The sequence below is a fragment of the Triturus cristatus genome, chromosome 8 (assembly GCF_964204655.1).
Source record: "Triturus cristatus chromosome 8, aTriCri1.1, whole genome shotgun sequence".
In the NCBI taxonomy this organism is placed as follows: Eukaryota; Metazoa; Chordata; class Amphibia; order Caudata; family Salamandridae; genus Triturus; species Triturus cristatus.
The window spans coordinates 738,053,034-738,071,718 of NC_140591.1; the positions used below are offsets into that span (position 1 = coordinate 738,053,034).

General features: G+C 41.6%; 11 non-coding genes across 11 annotated transcripts; all 11 read right to left on the reverse strand.

The window, feature by feature from the left end:
* Positions 1-75: 75 nt before the first annotated feature.
* On the reverse strand, positions 76-147 carry TRNAP-UGG (transfer RNA proline (anticodon UGG)). Its single transcript has one exon. It is a non-coding gene; the product is annotated as a tRNA-Pro (tRNA).
* A 2,315-nt stretch (positions 148-2,462) lies between these two features.
* On the reverse strand, positions 2,463-2,534 carry TRNAP-UGG (transfer RNA proline (anticodon UGG)). Its single transcript has one exon. It is a non-coding gene; the product is annotated as a tRNA-Pro (tRNA).
* Positions 2,535-4,504: 1,970 nt separating this feature from the next.
* Positions 4,505-4,577, reverse strand: TRNAV-CAC (transfer RNA valine (anticodon CAC)). The gene has a single exon. It is a non-coding gene; the product is annotated as a tRNA-Val (tRNA).
* Positions 4,578-4,849: 272 nt separating this feature from the next.
* TRNAP-UGG (transfer RNA proline (anticodon UGG)) lies at positions 4,850-4,921 on the reverse strand. The gene has a single exon. It is a non-coding gene; the product is annotated as a tRNA-Pro (tRNA).
* Positions 4,922-7,246: 2,325 nt separating this feature from the next.
* On the reverse strand, positions 7,247-7,318 carry TRNAP-UGG (transfer RNA proline (anticodon UGG)). Its single transcript has one exon. It is a non-coding gene; the product is annotated as a tRNA-Pro (tRNA).
* A 1,970-nt stretch (positions 7,319-9,288) lies between these two features.
* On the reverse strand, positions 9,289-9,361 carry TRNAV-CAC (transfer RNA valine (anticodon CAC)). Its single transcript has one exon. It is a non-coding gene; the product is annotated as a tRNA-Val (tRNA).
* Positions 9,362-9,633: 272 nt separating this feature from the next.
* TRNAP-UGG (transfer RNA proline (anticodon UGG)) lies at positions 9,634-9,705 on the reverse strand. The gene has a single exon. It is a non-coding gene; the product is annotated as a tRNA-Pro (tRNA).
* Positions 9,706-12,030: 2,325 nt separating this feature from the next.
* Positions 12,031-12,102, reverse strand: TRNAP-UGG (transfer RNA proline (anticodon UGG)). The gene has a single exon. It is a non-coding gene; the product is annotated as a tRNA-Pro (tRNA).
* Positions 12,103-14,072: 1,970 nt separating this feature from the next.
* On the reverse strand, positions 14,073-14,145 carry TRNAV-CAC (transfer RNA valine (anticodon CAC)). The gene has a single exon. It is a non-coding gene; the product is annotated as a tRNA-Val (tRNA).
* Positions 14,146-14,417: 272 nt separating this feature from the next.
* TRNAP-UGG (transfer RNA proline (anticodon UGG)) lies at positions 14,418-14,489 on the reverse strand. The gene has a single exon. It is a non-coding gene; the product is annotated as a tRNA-Pro (tRNA).
* A 2,325-nt stretch (positions 14,490-16,814) lies between these two features.
* Positions 16,815-16,886, reverse strand: TRNAP-UGG (transfer RNA proline (anticodon UGG)). The gene has a single exon. It is a non-coding gene; the product is annotated as a tRNA-Pro (tRNA).
* Between the last annotated feature and the right edge of the window lie 1,799 nt (positions 16,887-18,685).

Below are 18,685 nucleotides of genomic sequence, written 5' to 3' on the forward strand. Positions count from 1 at the left end.
ACTACTGCAAAGAAAAAATTGATGTTGGTTTTGAAACGCAAACTTCAAAACAACTTGAAAAGAGTACCAAGAAAAGGGCTCGTCCGGGATTTGAACCCGGGACCTCTCGCACCCAAAGCGAGAATCATACCCCTAGACCAACGAGCCCTCAAAATCCTCTTACCTCTCAAAAGCTAATACCGGCTCTAAGCCCGCAATGAAGATCATGCTGGTATCTTTATGATGCTTGGTCTGTGAATACGCATGAAAGTCAGTCTCAACTTACCCTTTCTCAAACGATAGCACTATCATTTACAAGTGTCTCCTTTTATTCCGTCCCAGCTTTGGACACGTCTTACAGGAAGTCAGCCCTTATTTATATATTTCTGCAGTGGCTGAAGCTTAATGAGAAAGAGTAACAAGTTGTTCATAACAACATAAGAAACACATTGTGCATTTTCTCTCAAATACTCCTTCACTTTGTGCCAAAAGAAATACCAAGGTGAATACCTAGGCCACAGATTCAAGCTAAAGATCTTCCTGGTGAAGGCAAGGCGCAATAAAAACTGCATATCGCTGGACTAAAGCATTCCTTGCATAGCCTCTAACATCATAACATAACTGAGCTGCTAGCAGCAAGCTAACCAATACCTTTCTGAAATGAGAATGACATGTGCTTATCTGCTCAATCAGTGCTCAATCAGGCGAGATTTAGAAAAGGTGGAAAGGGTCCAAGTGGATGCCCCTTCCTTTTTAGGGTGGGTCCTGCTGACTATCATAGGATTGCTTGTAAAAGTGGTCAGGGTCAGAGGAAAAGCTGCCAACACTTCTTAGCGTTCTCTATAGATGCAGCCATTTTCTGTGACTGTAATTTCGGCCTTTTCCCAGAAGTCTCTATTCTGCCTATGCAAATTAACAAAAGCAGTGCTTATTCCTCACTTGCTCAAATGTCCTTCCTGTCCAGAAAGCTCTGATTAAGCATGCTTATTTTCTTTTTCTGGGATATTTTAAATTGTTTCGCTGTCCAGTCTGTGGCAGTAGAAAGCTGCTTATGATGCCCGGTTTTGATGAATCCCCAAGGTACAAGTACAGAGGAATATATCAGTCTCTAGGATATGGAACTTTTAGCTAACACATCACAATATGTGATGCTTGCCAAGAAAACACTACATTCTGGAGCGCTGATGATCAGAACATTCTGCTCCTGAAGGATAGAAAAGACAGCTTGATTGAAATAAAGTCTGTTTATATTGACGCTCTCTCTCTCCCTATATATACATACATGCATACACACACACACACAGGTATGTCATGCATTTCTTCAGATTTGTTTCAACCATTTACCATTTATTGGAGAATCCCTACTTTTCAAGTGACTGCAAATGAAGTCATCTCTGGCACTTTTTGTGCAAAGTAAGAGACACACATGACACCTTATTATAAAAGTCATCGGTTTCTTTGTTACTGTGTACTTTCAAAGCATGGGGCTTTCACACATCAGGTAAACCTGATTACCACTACACAACAAAAGCAGATGCAGCTTTCTTATCTATGTCGTGATAGAACAGTTGTGAATTGAGTAGAAGAAGGGCCCTGATGTGATACTTATTACATGCAGCCTGTAAGATAGTCAAACATGCAGGCTAGGAAGGAAGATGCAAATATCAATGTATTAGAAAAACACCTAAAGGCGAGTGATATGCTTTCATTCATGCATGGCTAGGAAAAATCGCCATACTGTTGCAAACATTCTTACACCACCAACTGGAAATAAATGATTCTGACATTAAACGTAAAGGTGACAATGCATTTGTATCATCACCTTGAGAAGGATCATCTTGGAATTGAGCCGAGGGCCTCTGCACTCAAAGCCAGAAACACTCCACTAAAATAAGATTCCTGTTGGTGCCAACAATTCTCCATGTTAATGCTTGTTCTAGGTGAGCAGTGAACCGATTGCAGGGCTCTTTTGAAAGCAAGGTCTGAGAACCAACAGATACATCCACACGCCGATTACTTTAGTGTTTTGAGAGAATTCCCTTTCTTGGAACGAGATTGCATGAAATAATCTTCAGGGCTTGGACAATTCCATGGCAAAACGGCACCTATCAACATTGTAGCCAACACAATATAACAACTGTTTCTGCCCGGTTTCGAACCGGGGACCTTTCGCGTGTGAGGCGAACTTGATAACCACTACACTACAGAAAAAGATACCTACAGTTGATTTTTCTGTAATGAAACTGCTCCGAACTGGCTATTCCATGGGCCTCTGGCTTTAGATTTCTTTCATGCAACCTGCCCGACATCCCTAGCTGAACGCTCGTACATGCCATGCAAGACCAGATGTTTGGTATTAGCTCAGACTGGGCAGGGCTGAAGCATGAGACTCTAGCAAAGAATTATCCACTACTGCAAAGAAAAAATTGATGTTGGTTTTGAAACGCAAACTTCAAAACAACTTGAAAAGAGTACCAAGAAAAGGGCTCGTCCGGGATTTGAACCCGGGACCTCTCGCACCCAAAGCGAGAATCATACCCCTAGACCAACGAGCCCTCAAAATCCTCTTACCTCTCAAAAGCTAATACCGGCTCTAAGCCCGCAATGAAGATCATGCTGGTATCTTTATGATGCTTGGTCTGTGAATACGCATGAAAGTCAGTCTCAACTTACCCTTTCTCAAACGATAGCACTATCATTTACAAGTGTCTCCTTTTATTCCGTCCCAGCTTTGGACACGTCTTACAGGAAGTCAGCCCTTATTTATATATTTCTGCAGTGGCTGAAGCTTAATGAGAAAGAGTAACAAGTTGTTCATAACAACATAAGAAACACATTGTGCATTTTCTCTCAAATACTCCTTCACTTTGTGCCAAAAGAAATACCAAGGTGAATACCTAGGCCACAGATTCAAGCTAAAGATCTTCCTGGTGAAGGCAAGGCGCAATAAAAACTGCATATCGCTGGACTAAAGCATTCCTTGCATAGCCTCTAACATCATAACATAACTGAGCTGCTAGCAGCAAGCTAACCAATACCTTTCTGAAATGAGAATGACATGTGCTTATCTGCTCAATCAGTGCTCAATCAGGCGAGATTTAGAAAAGGTGGAAAGGGTCCAAGTGGATGCCCCTTCCTTTTTAGGGTGGGTCCTGCTGACTATCATAGGATTGCTTGTAAAAGTGGTCAGGGTCAGAGGAAAAGCTGCCAACACTTCTTAGCGTTCTCTATAGATGCAGCCATTTTCTGTGACTGTAATTTCGGCCTTTTCCCAGAAGTCTCTATTCTGCCTATGCAAATTAACAAAAGCAGTGCTTATTCCTCACTTGCTCAAAGGTCCTTCCTGTCCAGAAAGCTCTGATTAAGCATGCTTATTTTCTTTTTCTGGGATATTTTAAATTGTTTCGCTGTCCAGTCTGTGGCAGTAGAAAGCTGCTTATGATGCCAGGTTTTGATGAATCCCCAAGGTACAAGTACAGAGGAATATATCAGTCTCTAGGATATGGAACTTTTAGCTAACACATCACAATATGTGATGCTTGCCAAGAAAACACTACATTCTGGAGCGCTGATGATCAGAACATTCTGCTCCTGAAGGATAGAAAAGACAGCTTGATTGAAATAAAGTCTGTTTATATTGACGCTCTCTCTCTCCCTATATATACATACATGCGTACACACACACACACAGGTATGTCATGCATTTCTTCAGATTTGTTTCAACCATTTACCATTTATTGGAGAATCCCTACTTTTCAAGTGACTGCAAATGAAGTCATCTCTGGCACTTTTTGTGCAAAGTAAGAGACGCACATGACACCTTTTTATAAAAGTCATCGGTTTCTTTGTTACTGTGTACTTTCAAAGCATGGGGCTTTCACACGTCAGGTAAACCTGATTACCACTACACAACAAAAGCAGATGCAGCTTTCTTATCTATGTCGTGATAGAACAGTTGTGAATTGAGTAGAAGAAGGGCCCTGATGTGATACTTATTACATGCAGCCTGTAAGATAGTCAAACATGCAGGCTAGGAAGGAAGATGCAAATATCAATGTATTAGAAAAACACCTAAAGGCGAGTGATATGCTTTCATTCATGCATGGCTAGGAAAAATCGCCATACTGTTGCAAACATTCTTACACCACCAACTGGAAATAAATGATTCTGACATTAAACGTAAAGGTGACAATGCATTTGTATCATCACCTTGAGAAGGATCATCTTGGAATTGAGCCGAGGGCCTCTGCACTCAAAGCCAGAAACACTCCACTAAAATAAGATTCCTGTTGGTGCCAACAATTCTCCATGTTAATGCTTGTTCTAGGTGAGCAGTGAACCGATTGCAGGGCTCTTTTGAAAGCAAGGTCTGAGAACCAACAGATACATCCACACGCCGATTACTTTAGTGTTTTGAGAGAATTCCCTTTCTTGGAACGAGATTGCATGAAATAATCTTCAGGGCTTGGACAATTCCATGGCAAAACGGCACCTATCAACATTGTAGCCAACACAATATAACAACTGTTTCTGCCCGGTTTCGAACCGGGGACCTTTCGCGTGTGAGGCGAACGTGATAACCACTACACTACAGAAACAGATACCTACAGTTGATTTTTCTGTAATGAAACTGCTCCGAACTGGCTATTCCATGGGCCTCTGGCTTTAGATTTCTTTCATGCAACCTGCCCGACATCCCTAGCTGAACGCTCGTACATGCCATGCAAGACCAGATGTTTGGTATTAGCTCAGACTGGGCAGGGCTGAAGCATGAGACTCTAGCAAAGAATTATCCACTACTGCAAAGAAAAAATTGATGTTGGTTTTGAAACGCAAACTTCAAAACAACTTGAAAAGAGTACCAAGAAAAGGGCTCGTCCGGGATTTGAACCCGGGACCTCTCGCACCCAAAGCGAGAATCATACCCCTAGACCAACGAGCCCTCAAAATCCTCTTACCTCTCAAAAGCTAATACCGGCTCTAAGCCCGCAATGAAGATCATGCTGGTATCTTTATGATGCTTGGTCTGTGAATACGCATGAAAGTCAGTCTCAACTTACCCTTTCTCAAACGATAGCACTATCATTTACAAGTGTCTCCTTTTATTCCGTCCCAGCTTTGGACACGTCTTACAGGAAGTCAGCCCTTATTTATATATTTCTTCAGTGGCTGAAGCTTAATGAGAAAGAGTAACAAGTTGTTCATAACAACATAAGAAACACATTGTGCATTTTCTCTTAAATACTCCTTCACTTTGTGCCAAAAGAAATACCAAGGTGAATACCTAGGCCACAGATTCAAGCTAAAGATCTTCCTGCTGAATGCAAGGCGCAATAAAAACTGCATATCGCTGGACTAAAGCATTCCTTGCATAGCCTCTAACATCATAACATAACTGAGCTGCTAGCAGCAAGCTAACCAATACCTTTCTGAAATGAGAATGACATGTGCTTATCTGCTCAATCAGTGCTCAATCAGGCTCGATCAGGCGAGATTTAGAAAAGGTGGAAAGGGTCCAAGTGGATGCCCCTTCCTTTTTAGGGTGGGTCCTGCTGACTATCATAGGATTGCTTGTAAAAGTGGCCAGGGTCAGAGGAAAAGCTGCCAACACTTCTTAGCGTTCTCTATAGATGCAGCCATTTTCTGTGACTGTAATTTCGGCCTTTTCCCAGAAGTCTCTATTCTGCCTATGCAAATTAACAAAAGCAGTGCTTATTCCTCACTTGCTCAAAGGTCCTTCCTGTCCAGAAAGCTCTGATTAAGCATGCTTATTTTCTTTTTCTGGGATATTTTAAATTGTTTCGCTGTCCAGTCTGTGGCAGTAGAAAGCTGCTTATGATGCCAGGTTTTGATGAATCCCCAAGGTACAAGTACAGAGGAATATATCAGTCTCTAGGATATGGAACTTTTAGCTAACACATCACAATATGTGATGCTTGCCAAGAAAACACTACATTCTGGAGCGCTGATGATCAGAACATTCTGCTCCTGAAGGATAGAAAAGACAGCTTGATTGAAATAAAGTCTGTTTATATTGACGCTCTCTCTCTCCCTATATATACATACATGCGTACACACACACACACAGGTATGTCATGCATTTCTTCAGATTTGTTTCAACCATTTACCATTTATTGGAGAATCCCTACTTTTCAAGTGACTGCAAATGAAGTCATCTCTGGCACTTTTTGTGCAAAGTAAGAGACGCACATGACACCTTTTTATAAAAGTCATCGGTTTCTTTGTTACTGTGTACTTTCAAAGCATGGGGCTTTCACACGTCAGGTAAACCTGATTACCACTACACAACAAAAGCAGATGCAGCTTTCTTATCTATGTCGTGATAGAACAGTTGTGAATTGAGTAGAAGAAGGGCCCTGATGTGATACTTATTACATGCAGCCTGTAAGATAGTCAAACATGCAGGCTAGGAAGGAAGATGCAAATATCAATGTATTAGAAAAACACCTAAAGGCGAGTGATATGCTTTCATTCATGCATGGCTAGGAAAAATCGCCATACTGTTGCAAACATTCTTACACCACCAACTGGAAATAAATGATTCTGACATTAAACGTAAAGGTGACAATGCATTTGTATCATCACCTTGAGAAGGATCATCTTGGAATTGAGCCGAGGGCCTCTGCACTCAAAGCCAGAAACACTCCACTAAAATAAGATTCCTGTTGGTGCCAACAATTCTCCATGTTAATGCTTGTTCTAGGTGAGCAGTGAACCGATTGCAGGGCTCTTTTGAAAGCAAGGTCTGAGAACCAACAGATACATCCACACGCCGATTACTTTAGTGTTTTGAGAGAATTCCCTTTCTTGGAACGAGATTGCATGAAATAATCTTCAGGGCTTGGACAATTCCATGGCAAAACGGCACCTATCAACATTGTAGCCAACACAATATAACAACTGTTCCTGCCCGGTTTCGAACCGGGGACCTTTCGCGTGTGAGGCGAACTTGATAACCACTACACTACAGAAACAGATACCTACAGTTGATTTTTCTGTAATGAAACTGCTCCGAACTGGCTATTCCATGGGCCTCTGGCTTTAGATTTCTTTCATGCAACCTGCCCGACATCCCTAGCTGAACGCTCGTACATGCCATGCAAGACCAGATGTTTGGTATTAGCTCAGACTGGGCAGGGCTGAAGCATGAGACTCTAGCAAAGAATTATCCACTACTGCAAAGAAAAAATTGATGTTGGTTTTGAAACGCAAACTTCAAAACAACTTGAAAAGAGTACCAAGAAAAGGGCTCGTCCGGGATTTGAACCCGGGACCTCTCGCACCCAAAGCGAGAATCATACCCCTAGACCAACGAGCCCTCAAAATCCTCTTACCTCTCAAAAGCTAATACCGGCTCTAAGCCCGCAATGAAGATCATGCTGGTATCTTTATGATGCTTGGTCTGTGAAAACGCATGAAAGTCAGTCTCAACTTACCCTTTCTCAAACGATAGCACTATCATTTACAAGTGTCTCCTTTTATTCCGTCCCAGCTTTGGACACGTCTTACAGGAAGTCAGCCCTTATTTATATATTTCTTCAGTGGCTGAAGCTTAATGAGAAAGAGTAACAAGTTGTTCATAACAACATAAGAAACACATTGTGCATTTTCTCTTAAATACTCCTTCACTTTGTGCCAAAAGAAATACCAAGGTGAATACCTAGGCCACAGATTCAAGCTAAAGATCTTCCTGCTGAATGCAAGGCGCAATAAAAACTGCATATCGCTGTACTAAAGCATTCCTTGCATAGCCTCTAACATCATAACATAACTGAGCTGCTAGCAGCAAGCTAACCAATACCTTTCTGAAATGAGAATGACATGTGCTTATCTGCTCAATCAGTGCTCAATCAGGCGAGATTTAGAAAAGGTGGAAAGGGTCCAAGTGAATGCCCCTTCCTTTTTAGGGTGGGTCCTGCTGACTATCATAGGATTGCTTGTAAAAGTGGCCAGGGTCAGAGGAAAAGCTGCCAACACTTCTTAGCGTTCTCTATAGATGCAGCCATTTTCTGTGACTGTAATTTCGGCCTTTTCCCAGAAGTCTCTATTCTGCCTATGCAAATTAACAAAAGCAGTGCTTATTCCTCACTTGCTCAAATGTCCTTCCTGTCCAGAAAGCTCTGATTAAGCATGCTTATTTTCTTTTTCTGGGATATTTTAAATTGTTTCGCTGTCCAGTCTGTGGCAGTAGAAAGCTGCTTATGATGCCCGGTTTTGATGAATCCCCAAGGTACAAGTACAGAGGAATATATCAGTCTCTAGGATATGGAACTTTTAGCTAACACATCACAATATGTGATGCTTGCCAAGAAAACACTACATTCTGGAGCGCTGATGATCAGAACATTCTGCTCCTGAAGGATAGAAAAGACAGCTTGATTGAAATAAAGTCTGTTTATATTGACGCTCTCTCTCTCCCTATATATACATACATGCATACACACACACACACAGGTATGTCATGCATTTCTTCAGATTTGTTTCAACCATTTACCATTTATTGGAGAATCCCTACTTTTCAAGTGACTGCAAATGAAGTCATCTCTGGCACTTTTTGTGCAAAGTAAGAGACACACATGACACCTTATTATAAAAGTCATCGGTTTCTTTGTTACTGTGTACTTTCAAAGCATGGGGCTTTCACACGTCAGGTAAACCTGATTACCACTACACAACAAAAGCAGATGCAGCTTTCTTATCTATGTCGTGATAGAACAGTTGTGAATTGAGTAGAAGAAGGGCCCTGATGTGATACTTATTACATGCAGCCTGTAAGATAGTCAAACATGCAGGCTAAGAAGGAAGATGCAAATATCAATGTATTAGAAAAACACCTAAAGGCGAGTGATATGCTTTCATTCATGCATGGCTAGGAAAAATCGCCATACTGTTGCAAACATTCTTACACCACCAACTGGAAATAAATGATTCTGACATTAAACGTAAAGGTGACAATGCATTTGTATCATCACCTTGAGAAGGATCATCTTGGAATTGAGCCGAGGGCCTCTGCACTCAAAGCCAGAAACACTCCACTAAAATAAGATTCCTGTTGGTGCCAACAATTCTCCATGTTAATGCTTGTTCTAGGTGAGCAGTGAACCGATTGCAGGGCTCTTTTGAAAGCAAGGTCTGAGAACCAACAGATACATCCACACGCCGATTACTTTAGTGTTTTGAGAGAATTCCCTTTCTTGGAACGAGATTGCATGAAATAATCTTCAGGGCTTGGACAATTCCATGGCAAAACGGCACCTATCAACATTGTAGCCAACACAATATAACAACTGTTTCTGCCCGGTTTCGAACCGGGGACCTTTCGCGTGTGAGGCGAACGTGATAACCACTACACTACAGAAACAGATACCTACAGTTGATTTTTCTGTAATGAAACTGCTCCGAACTGGCTATTCCATGGGCCTCTGGCTTTAGATTTCTTTCATGCAACCTGCCCGACATCCCTAGCTGAACGCTCGTACATGCCATGCAAGACCAGATGTTTGGTATTAGCTCAGACTGGGCAGGGCTGAAGCATGAGACTCTAGCAAAGAATTATCCACTACTGCAAAGAAAAAATTGATGTTGGTTTTGAAACGCAAACTTCAAAACAACTTGAAAAGAGTACCAAGAAAAGGGCTCGTCCGGGATTTGAACCCGGGACCTCTCGCACCCAAAGCGAGAATCATACCCCTAGACCAACGAGCCCTCAAAATCCTCTTACCTCTCAAAAGCTAATACCGGCTCTAAGCCCGCAATGAAGATCATGCTGGTATCTTTATGATGCTTGGTCTGTGAATACGCATGAAAGTCAGTCTCAACTTACCCTTTCTCAAACGATAGCACTATCATTTACAAGTGTCTCCTTTTATTCCGTCCCAGCTTTGGACACGTCTTACAGGAAGTCAGCCCTTATTTATATATTTCTTCAGTGGCTGAAGCTTAATGAGAAAGAGTAACAAGTTGTTCATAACAACATAAGAAACACATTGTGCATTTTCTCTTAAATACTCCTTCACTTTGTGCCAAAAGAAATACCAAGGTGAATACCTAGGCCACAGATTCAAGCTAAAGATCTTCCTGCTGAATGCAAGGCGCAATAAAAACTGCATATCGCTGGACTAAAGCATTCCTTGCATAGCCTCTAACATCATAACATAACTGAGCTGCTAGCAGCAAGCTAACCAATACCTTTCTGAAATGAGAATGACATGTGCTTATCTGCTCAATCAGTGCTCAATCAGGCTCGATCAGGCGAGATTTAGAAAAGGTGGAAAGGGTCCAAGTGGATGCCCCTTCCTTTTTAGGGTGGGTCCTGCTGACTATCATAGGATTGCTTGTAAAAGTGGCCAGGGTCAGAGGAAAAGCTGCCAACACTTCTTAGCGTTCTCTATAGATGCAGCCATTTTCTGTGACTGTAATTTCGGCCTTTTCCCAGAAGTCTCTATTCTGCCTATGCAAATTAACAAAAGCAGTGCTTATTCCTCACTTGCTCAAAGGTCCTTCCTGTCCAGAAAGCTCTGATTAAGCATGCTTATTTTCTTTTTCTGGGATATTTTAAATTGTTTCGCTGTCCAGTCTGTGGCAGTAGAAAGCTGCTTATGATGCCAGGTTTTGATGAATCCCCAAGGTACAAGTACAGAGGAATATATCAGTCTCTAGGATATGGAACTTTTAGCTAACACATCACAATATGTGATGCTTGCCAAGAAAACACTACATTCTGGAGCGCTGATGATCAGAACATTCTGCTCCTGAAGGATAGAAAAGACAGCTTGATTGAAATAAAGTCTGTTTATATTGACGCTCTCTCTCTCCCTATATATACATACATGCGTACACACACACACACAGGTATGTCATGCATTTCTTCAGATTTGTTTCAACCATTTACCATTTATTGGAGAATCCCTACTTTTCAAGTGACTGCAAATGAAGTCATCTCTGGCACTTTTTGTGCAAAGTAAGAGACGCACATGACACCTTTTTATAAAAGTCATCGGTTTCTTTGTTACTGTGTACTTTCAAAGCATGGGGCTTTCACACGTCAGGTAAACCTGATTACCACTACACAACAAAAGCAGATGCAGCTTTCTTATCTATGTCGTGATAGAACAGTTGTGAATTGAGTAGAAGAAGGGCCCTGATGTGATACTTATTACATGCAGCCTGTAAGATAGTCAAACATGCAGGCTAGGAAGGAAGATGCAAATATCAATGTATTAGAAAAACACCTAAAGGCGAGTGATATGCTTTCATTCATGCATGGCTAGGAAAAATCGCCATACTGTTGCAAACATTCTTACACCACCAACTGGAAATAAATGATTCTGACATTAAACGTAAAGGTGACAATGCATTTGTATCATCACCTTGAGAAGGATCATCTTGGAATTGAGCCGAGGGCCTCTGCACTCAAAGCCAGAAACACTCCACTAAAATAAGATTCCTGTTGGTGCCAACAATTCTCCATGTTAATGCTTGTTCTAGGTGAGCAGTGAACCGATTGCAGGGCTCTTTTGAAAGCAAGGTCTGAGAACCAACAGATACATCCACACGCCGATTACTTTAGTGTTTTGAGAGAATTCCCTTTCTTGGAACGAGATTGCATGAAATAATCTTCAGGGCTTGGACAATTCCATGGCAAAACGGCACCTATCAACATTGTAGCCAACACAATATAACAACTGTTCCTGCCCGGTTTCGAACCGGGGACCTTTCGCGTGTGAGGCGAACTTGATAACCACTACACTACAGAAACAGATACCTACAGTTGATTTTTCTGTAATGAAACTGCTCCGAACTGGCTATTCCATGGGCCTCTGGCTTTAGATTTCTTTCATGCAACCTGCCCGACATCCCTAGCTGAACGCTCGTACATGCCATGCAAGACCAGATGTTTGGTATTAGCTCAGACTGGGCAGGGCTGAAGCATGAGACTCTAGCAAAGAATTATCCACTACTGCAAAGAAAAAATTGATGTTGGTTTTGAAACGCAAACTTCAAAACAACTTGAAAAGAGTACCAAGAAAAGGGCTCGTCCGGGATTTGAACCCGGGACCTCTCGCACCCAAAGCGAGAATCATACCCCTAGACCAACGAGCCCTCAAAATCCTCTTACCTCTCAAAAGCTAATACCGGCTCTAAGCCCGCAATGAAGATCATGCTGGTATCTTTATGATGCTTGGTCTGTGAAAACGCATGAAAGTCAGTCTCAACTTACCCTTTCTCAAACGATAGCACTATCATTTACAAGTGTCTCCTTTTATTCCGTCCCAGCTTTGGACACGTCTTACAGGAAGTCAGCCCTTATTTATATATTTCTTCAGTGGCTGAAGCTTAATGAGAAAGAGTAACAAGTTGTTCATAACAACATAAGAAACACATTGTGCATTTTCTCTTAAATACTCCTTCACTTTGTGCCAAAAGAAATACCAAGGTGAATACCTAGGCCACAGATTCAAGCTAAAGATCTTCCTGCTGAATGCAAGGCGCAATAAAAACTGCATATCGCTGTACTAAAGCATTCCTTGCATAGCCTCTAACATCATAACATAACTGAGCTGCTAGCAGCAAGCTAACCAATACCTTTCTGAAATGAGAATGACATGTGCTTATCTGCTCAATCAGTGCTCAATCAGGCGAGATTTAGAAAAGGTGGAAAGGGTCCAAGTGAATGCCCCTTCCTTTTTAGGGTGGGTCCTGCTGACTATCATAGGATTGCTTGTAAAAGTGGCCAGGGTCAGAGGAAAAGCTGCCAACACTTCTTAGCGTTCTCTATAGATGCAGCCATTTTCTGTGACTGTAATTTCGGCCTTTTCCCAGAAGTCTCTATTCTGCCTATGCAAATTAACAAAAGCAGTGCTTATTCCTCACTTGCTCAAATGTCCTTCCTGTCCAGAAAGCTCTGATTAAGCATGCTTATTTTCTTTTTCTGGGATATTTTAAATTGTTTCGCTGTCCAGTCTGTGGCAGTAGAAAGCTGCTTATGATGCCCGGTTTTGATGAATCCCCAAGGTACAAGTACAGAGGAATATATCAGTCTCTAGGATATGGAACTTTTAGCTAACACATCACAATATGTGATGCTTGCCAAGAAAACACTACATTCTGGAGCGCTGATGATCAGAACATTCTGCTCCTGAAGGATAGAAAAGACAGCTTGATTGAAATAAAGTCTGTTTATATTGACGCTCTCTCTCTCCCTATATATACATACATGCATACACACACACACACAGGTATGTCATGCATTTCTTCAGATTTGTTTCAACCATTTACCATTTATTGGAGAATCCCTACTTTTCAAGTGACTGCAAATGAAGTCATCTCTGGCACTTTTTGTGCAAAGTAAGAGACACACATGACACCTTATTATAAAAGTCATCGGTTTCTTTGTTACTGTGTACTTTCAAAGCATGGGGCTTTCACACGTCAGGTAAACCTGATTACCACTACACAACAAAAGCAGATGCAGCTTTCTTATCTATGTCGTGATAGAACAGTTGTGAATTGAGTAGAAGAAGGGCCCTGATGTGATACTTATTACATGCAGCCTGTAAGATAGTCAAACATGCAGGCTAAGAAGGAAGATGCAAATATCAATGTATTAGAAAAACACCTAAAGGCGAGTGATATGCTTTCATTCATGCATGGCTAGGAAAAATCGCCATACTGTTGCAAACATTCTTACACCACCAACTGGAAATAAATGATTCTGACATTAAACGTAAAGGTGACAATGCATTTGTATCATCACCTTGAGAAGGATCATCTTGGAATTGAGCCGAGGGCCTCTGCACTCAAAGCCAGAAACACTCCACTAAAATAAGATTCCTGTTGGTGCCAACAATTCTCCATGTTAATGCTTGTTCTAGGTGAGCAGTGAACCGATTGCAGGGCTCTTTTGAAAGCAAGGTCTGAGAACCAACAGATACATCCACACGCCGATTACTTTAGTGTTTTGAGAGAATTCCCTTTCTTGGAACGAGATTGCATGAAATAATCTTCAGGGCTTGGACAATTCCATGGCAAAACGGCACCTATCAACATTGTAGCCAACACAATATAACAACTGTTTCTGCCCGGTTTCGAACCGGGGACCTTTCGCGTGTGAGGCGAACGTGATAACCACTACACTACAGAAACAGATACCTACAGTTGATTTTTCTGTAATGAAACTGCTCCGAACTGGCTATTCCATGGGCCTCTGGCTTTAGATTTCTTTCATGCAACCTGCCCGACATCCCTAGCTGAACGCTCGTACATGCCATGCAAGACCAGATGTTTGGTATTAGCTCAGACTGGGCAGGGCTGAAGCATGAGACTCTAGCAAAGAATTATCCACTACTGCAAAGAAAAAATTGATGTTGGTTTTGAAACGCAAACTTCAAAACAACTTGAAAAGAGTACCAAGAAAAGGGCTCGTCCGGGATTTGAACCCGGGACCTCTCGCACCCAAAGCGAGAATCATACCCCTAGACCAACGAGCCCTCAAAATCCTCTTACCTCTCAAAAGCTAATACCGGCTCTAAGCCCGCAATGAAGATCATGCTGGTATCTTTATGATGCTTGGTCTGTGAATACGCATGAAAGTCAGTCTCAACTTACCCTTTCTCAAACGATAGCACTATCATTTACAAGTGTCTCCTTTTATTCCGTCCCAGCTTTGGACACGTCTTACAGGAAGTCAGCCCTTATTTATATATTTCTTCAGTGGCTGAAGCTTAATGAGAAAGAGTAACAAGTTGTTCATAACAACATAAGAAACACATTGTGCATTTTCTCTTAAATACTCCTTCACTTTGTGCCAAAAGAAATACCAAGGTGAATACCTAGGCCACAGATTCAAGCTAAAGATCTTCCTGCTGAATGCAAGGCGCAATAAAAACTGCATATCGCTGGACTAAAGCATTCCTTGCATAGCCTCTAACATCATAACATAACTGAGCTGCTAGCAGCAAGCTAACCAATACCTTTCTGAAATGAGAATGATATGTGCTTATCTGCTCAATCAGTGCTCAATCAGGCTCGATCAGGCGAGATTTAGAAAAGGTGGAAAGGGTCCAAGTGGATGCCCCTTCCTTTTTAGGGTGGGTCCTGCTGACTATCATAGGATTGCTTGTAAAAGTGGCCAGGGTCAGAGGAAAAGCTGCCAACACTTCTTAGCGTTCTCTATAGATGCAGCCATTTTCTGTGACTGTAATTTCGGCCTTTTCCCAGAAGTCTCTATTCTGCCTATGCAAATTAACAAAAGCAGTGCTTATTCCTCACTTGCTCAAATGTCCTTCCTGTCCAGAAAGCTCTGATTAAGCATGCTTATTTTCTTTTTCTGGGATATTTTAAATTGTTTCGCTGTCCAGTCTGTGGCAGTAGAAAGCTGCTTATGATGCCCGGTTTTGATGAATCCCCAAGGTACAAGTACAGAGGAATATATCAGTCTCTAGGATATGGAACTTTTAGCTAACACATCACAATATGTGATGCTTGCCAAGAAAACACTACATTCTGGAGCGCTGATGATCAGAACATTCTGCTCCTGAAGGATAGAAAAGACAGCTTGATTGAAATAAAGTCTGTTTATATTGACGCTCTCTCTCTCCCTATATATACATACATGCATACACACACACACACAGGTATGTCATGCATTTCTTCAGATTTGTTTCAACCATTTACCATTTATTGGAGAATCCCTACTTTTCAAGTGACTGCAAATGAAGTCATCTCTGGCACTTTTTGTGCAAAGTAAGAGACACACATGACACCTTATTATAAAAGTCATCGGTTTCTTTGTTACTGTGTACTTTCAAAGCATGGGGCTTTCACACGTCAGGTAAACCTGATTACCACTACACAACAAAAGCAGATGCAGCTTTCTTATCTATGTCGTGATAGAACAGTTGTGAATTGAGTAGAAGAAGGGCCCTGATGTGATACTTATTACATGCAGCCTGTAAGATAGTCAAACATGCAGGCTAGGAAGGAAGATGCAAATATCAATGTATTAGAAAAACACCTAAAGGCGAGTGATATGCTTTCATTCATGCATGGCTAGGAAAAATCGCCATACTGTTGCAAACATTCTTACACCACCAACTGGAAATAAATGATTCTGACATTAAACGTAAAGGTGACAATGCATTTGTATCATCACCTTGAGAAGGATCATCTTGGAATTGAGCCGAGGGCCTCTGCACTCAAAGCCAGAAACACTCCACTAAAATAAGATTCCTGTTGGTGCCAACAATTCTCCATGTTAATGCTTGTTCTAGGTGAGCAGTGAACCGATTGCAGGGCTCTTTTGAAAGCAAGGTCTGAGAACCAACAGATACATCCACACGCCGATTACTTTAGTGTTTTGAGAGAATTCCCTTTCTTGGAACGAGATTGCATGAAATAATCTTCAGGGCTTGGACAATTCCATGGCAAAACGGCACCTATCAACATTGTAGCCAACACAATATAACAACTGTTTCTGCCCGGTTTCGAACCGGGGACCTTTCGCGTGTGAGGCGAACTTGATAACCACTACACTACAGAAACAGATACCTACAGTTGATTTTTCTGTAATGAAACTGCTCCGAACTGGCTATTCCATGGGCCTCTGGCTTTAGATTTCTTTCATGCAACCTGCCCGACATCCCTAGCTGAACGCTCGTACATGCCATGCAAGACCAGATGTTTGGTATTAGCTCAGACTGGGCAGGGCTGAAGCATGAGACTCTAGCAAAGAATTATCCACTACTGCAAAGAAAAAATTGATGTTGGTTTTGAAACGCAAACTTCAAAACAACTTGAAAAGAGTACCAAGAAAAGGGCTCGTCCGGGATTTGAACCCGGGACCTCTCGCACCCAAAGCGAGAATCATACCCCTAGACCAACGAGCCCTCAAAATCCTCTTACCTCTCAAAAGCTAATACCGGCTCTAAGCCCGCAATGAAGATCATGCTGGTATCTTTATGATGCTTGGTCTGTGAATACGCATGAAAGTCAGTCTCAACTTACCCTTTCTCAAACGATAGCACTATCATTTACAAGTGTCTCCTTTTATTCCGTCCCAGCTTTGGACACGTCTTACAGGAAGTCAGCCCTTATTTATATATTTCTGCAGTGGCTGAAGCTTAATGAGAAAGAGTAACAAGTTGTTCATAACAACATAAGAAACACATTGTGCATTTTCTCTCAAATACTCCTTCACTTTGTGCCAAAAGAAATACCAAGGTGAATACCTAGGCCACAGATTCAAGCTAAAGATCTTCCTGGTGAAGGCAAGGCGCAATAAAAACTGCATATCGCTGGACTAAAGCATTCCTTGCATAGCCTCTAACATCATAACATAACTGAGCTGCTAGCAGCAAGCTAACCAATACCTTTCTGAAATGAGAATGACATGTGCTTATCTGCTCAATCAGTGCTCAATCAGGCGAGATTTAGAAAAGGTGGAAAGGGTCCAAGTGGATGCCCCTTCCTTTTTAGGGTGGGTCCTGCTGACTATCATAGGATTGCTTGTAAAAGTGGTCAGGGTCAGAGGAAAAGCTGCCAACACTTCTTAGCGTTCTCTATAGATGCAGCCATTTTCTGTGACTGTAATTTCGGCCTTTTCCCAGAAGTCTCTATTCTGCCTATGCAAATTAACAAAAGCAGTGCTTATTCCTCACTTGCTCAAAGGTCCTTCCTGTCCAGAAAGCTCTGATTAAGCATGCTTATTTTCTTTTTCTGGGATATTTTAAATTGTTTCGCTGTCCAGTCTGTGGCAGTAGAAAGCTGCTTATGATGCCAGGTTTTGATGAATCCCCAAGGTACAAGTACAGAGGAATATATCAGTCTGTAGGATATGGAACTTTTAGCTAACACATCACAATATGTGATGCTTGCCAAGAAAACACTACATTCTGGAGCGCTGATGATCAGAACATTCTGCTCCTGAAGGATAGAAAAGACAGCTTGATTGAAATAAAGTCTGTTTATATTGACGCTCTCTCTCTCCCTATATATACATACATGCGTACACACACACACACAGGTATGTCATGCATTTCTTCAGATTTGTTTCAACCATTTACCATTTATTGGAGAATCCCTACTTTTCAAGTGACTGCAAATGAAGTCATCTCTGGCACTTTTTGTGCAAAGTAAGAGACGCACATGACACCTTTTTATAAAAGTCATCGGTTTCTTTGTTACTGTGTACTTTCAAAGCATGGGGCTTTCACACGTCAGGTAAACCTGATTACCACTACACAACAAAAGCAGATGCAGCTTTCTTATCTATGTCGTGATAGAACAGTTGTGAATTGAGTAGAAGAAGGGCCCTGATGTGATACTTATTACATGCAGCCTGTAAGATAGTCAAACATGCAGGCTAGGAAGGAAGATGCAAATATCAATGTATTAGAAAAACACCTAAAGGCGAGTGATATGCTTTCATTCATGCATGGCTAGGAAAAATCGCCATACTGTTGCAAACATTCTTACACCACCAACTGGAAATAAATGATTCTGACATTAAACGTAAAGGTGACAATGCATTTGTATCATCACCTTGAGAAGGATCATCTTGGAATTGAGCCGAGGGCCTCTGCACTCAAAGCCAGAAACACTCCACTAAAATAAGATTCCTGTTGGTGCCAACAATTCTCCATGTTAATGCTTGTTCTAGGTGAGCAGTGAACCGATTGCAGGGCTC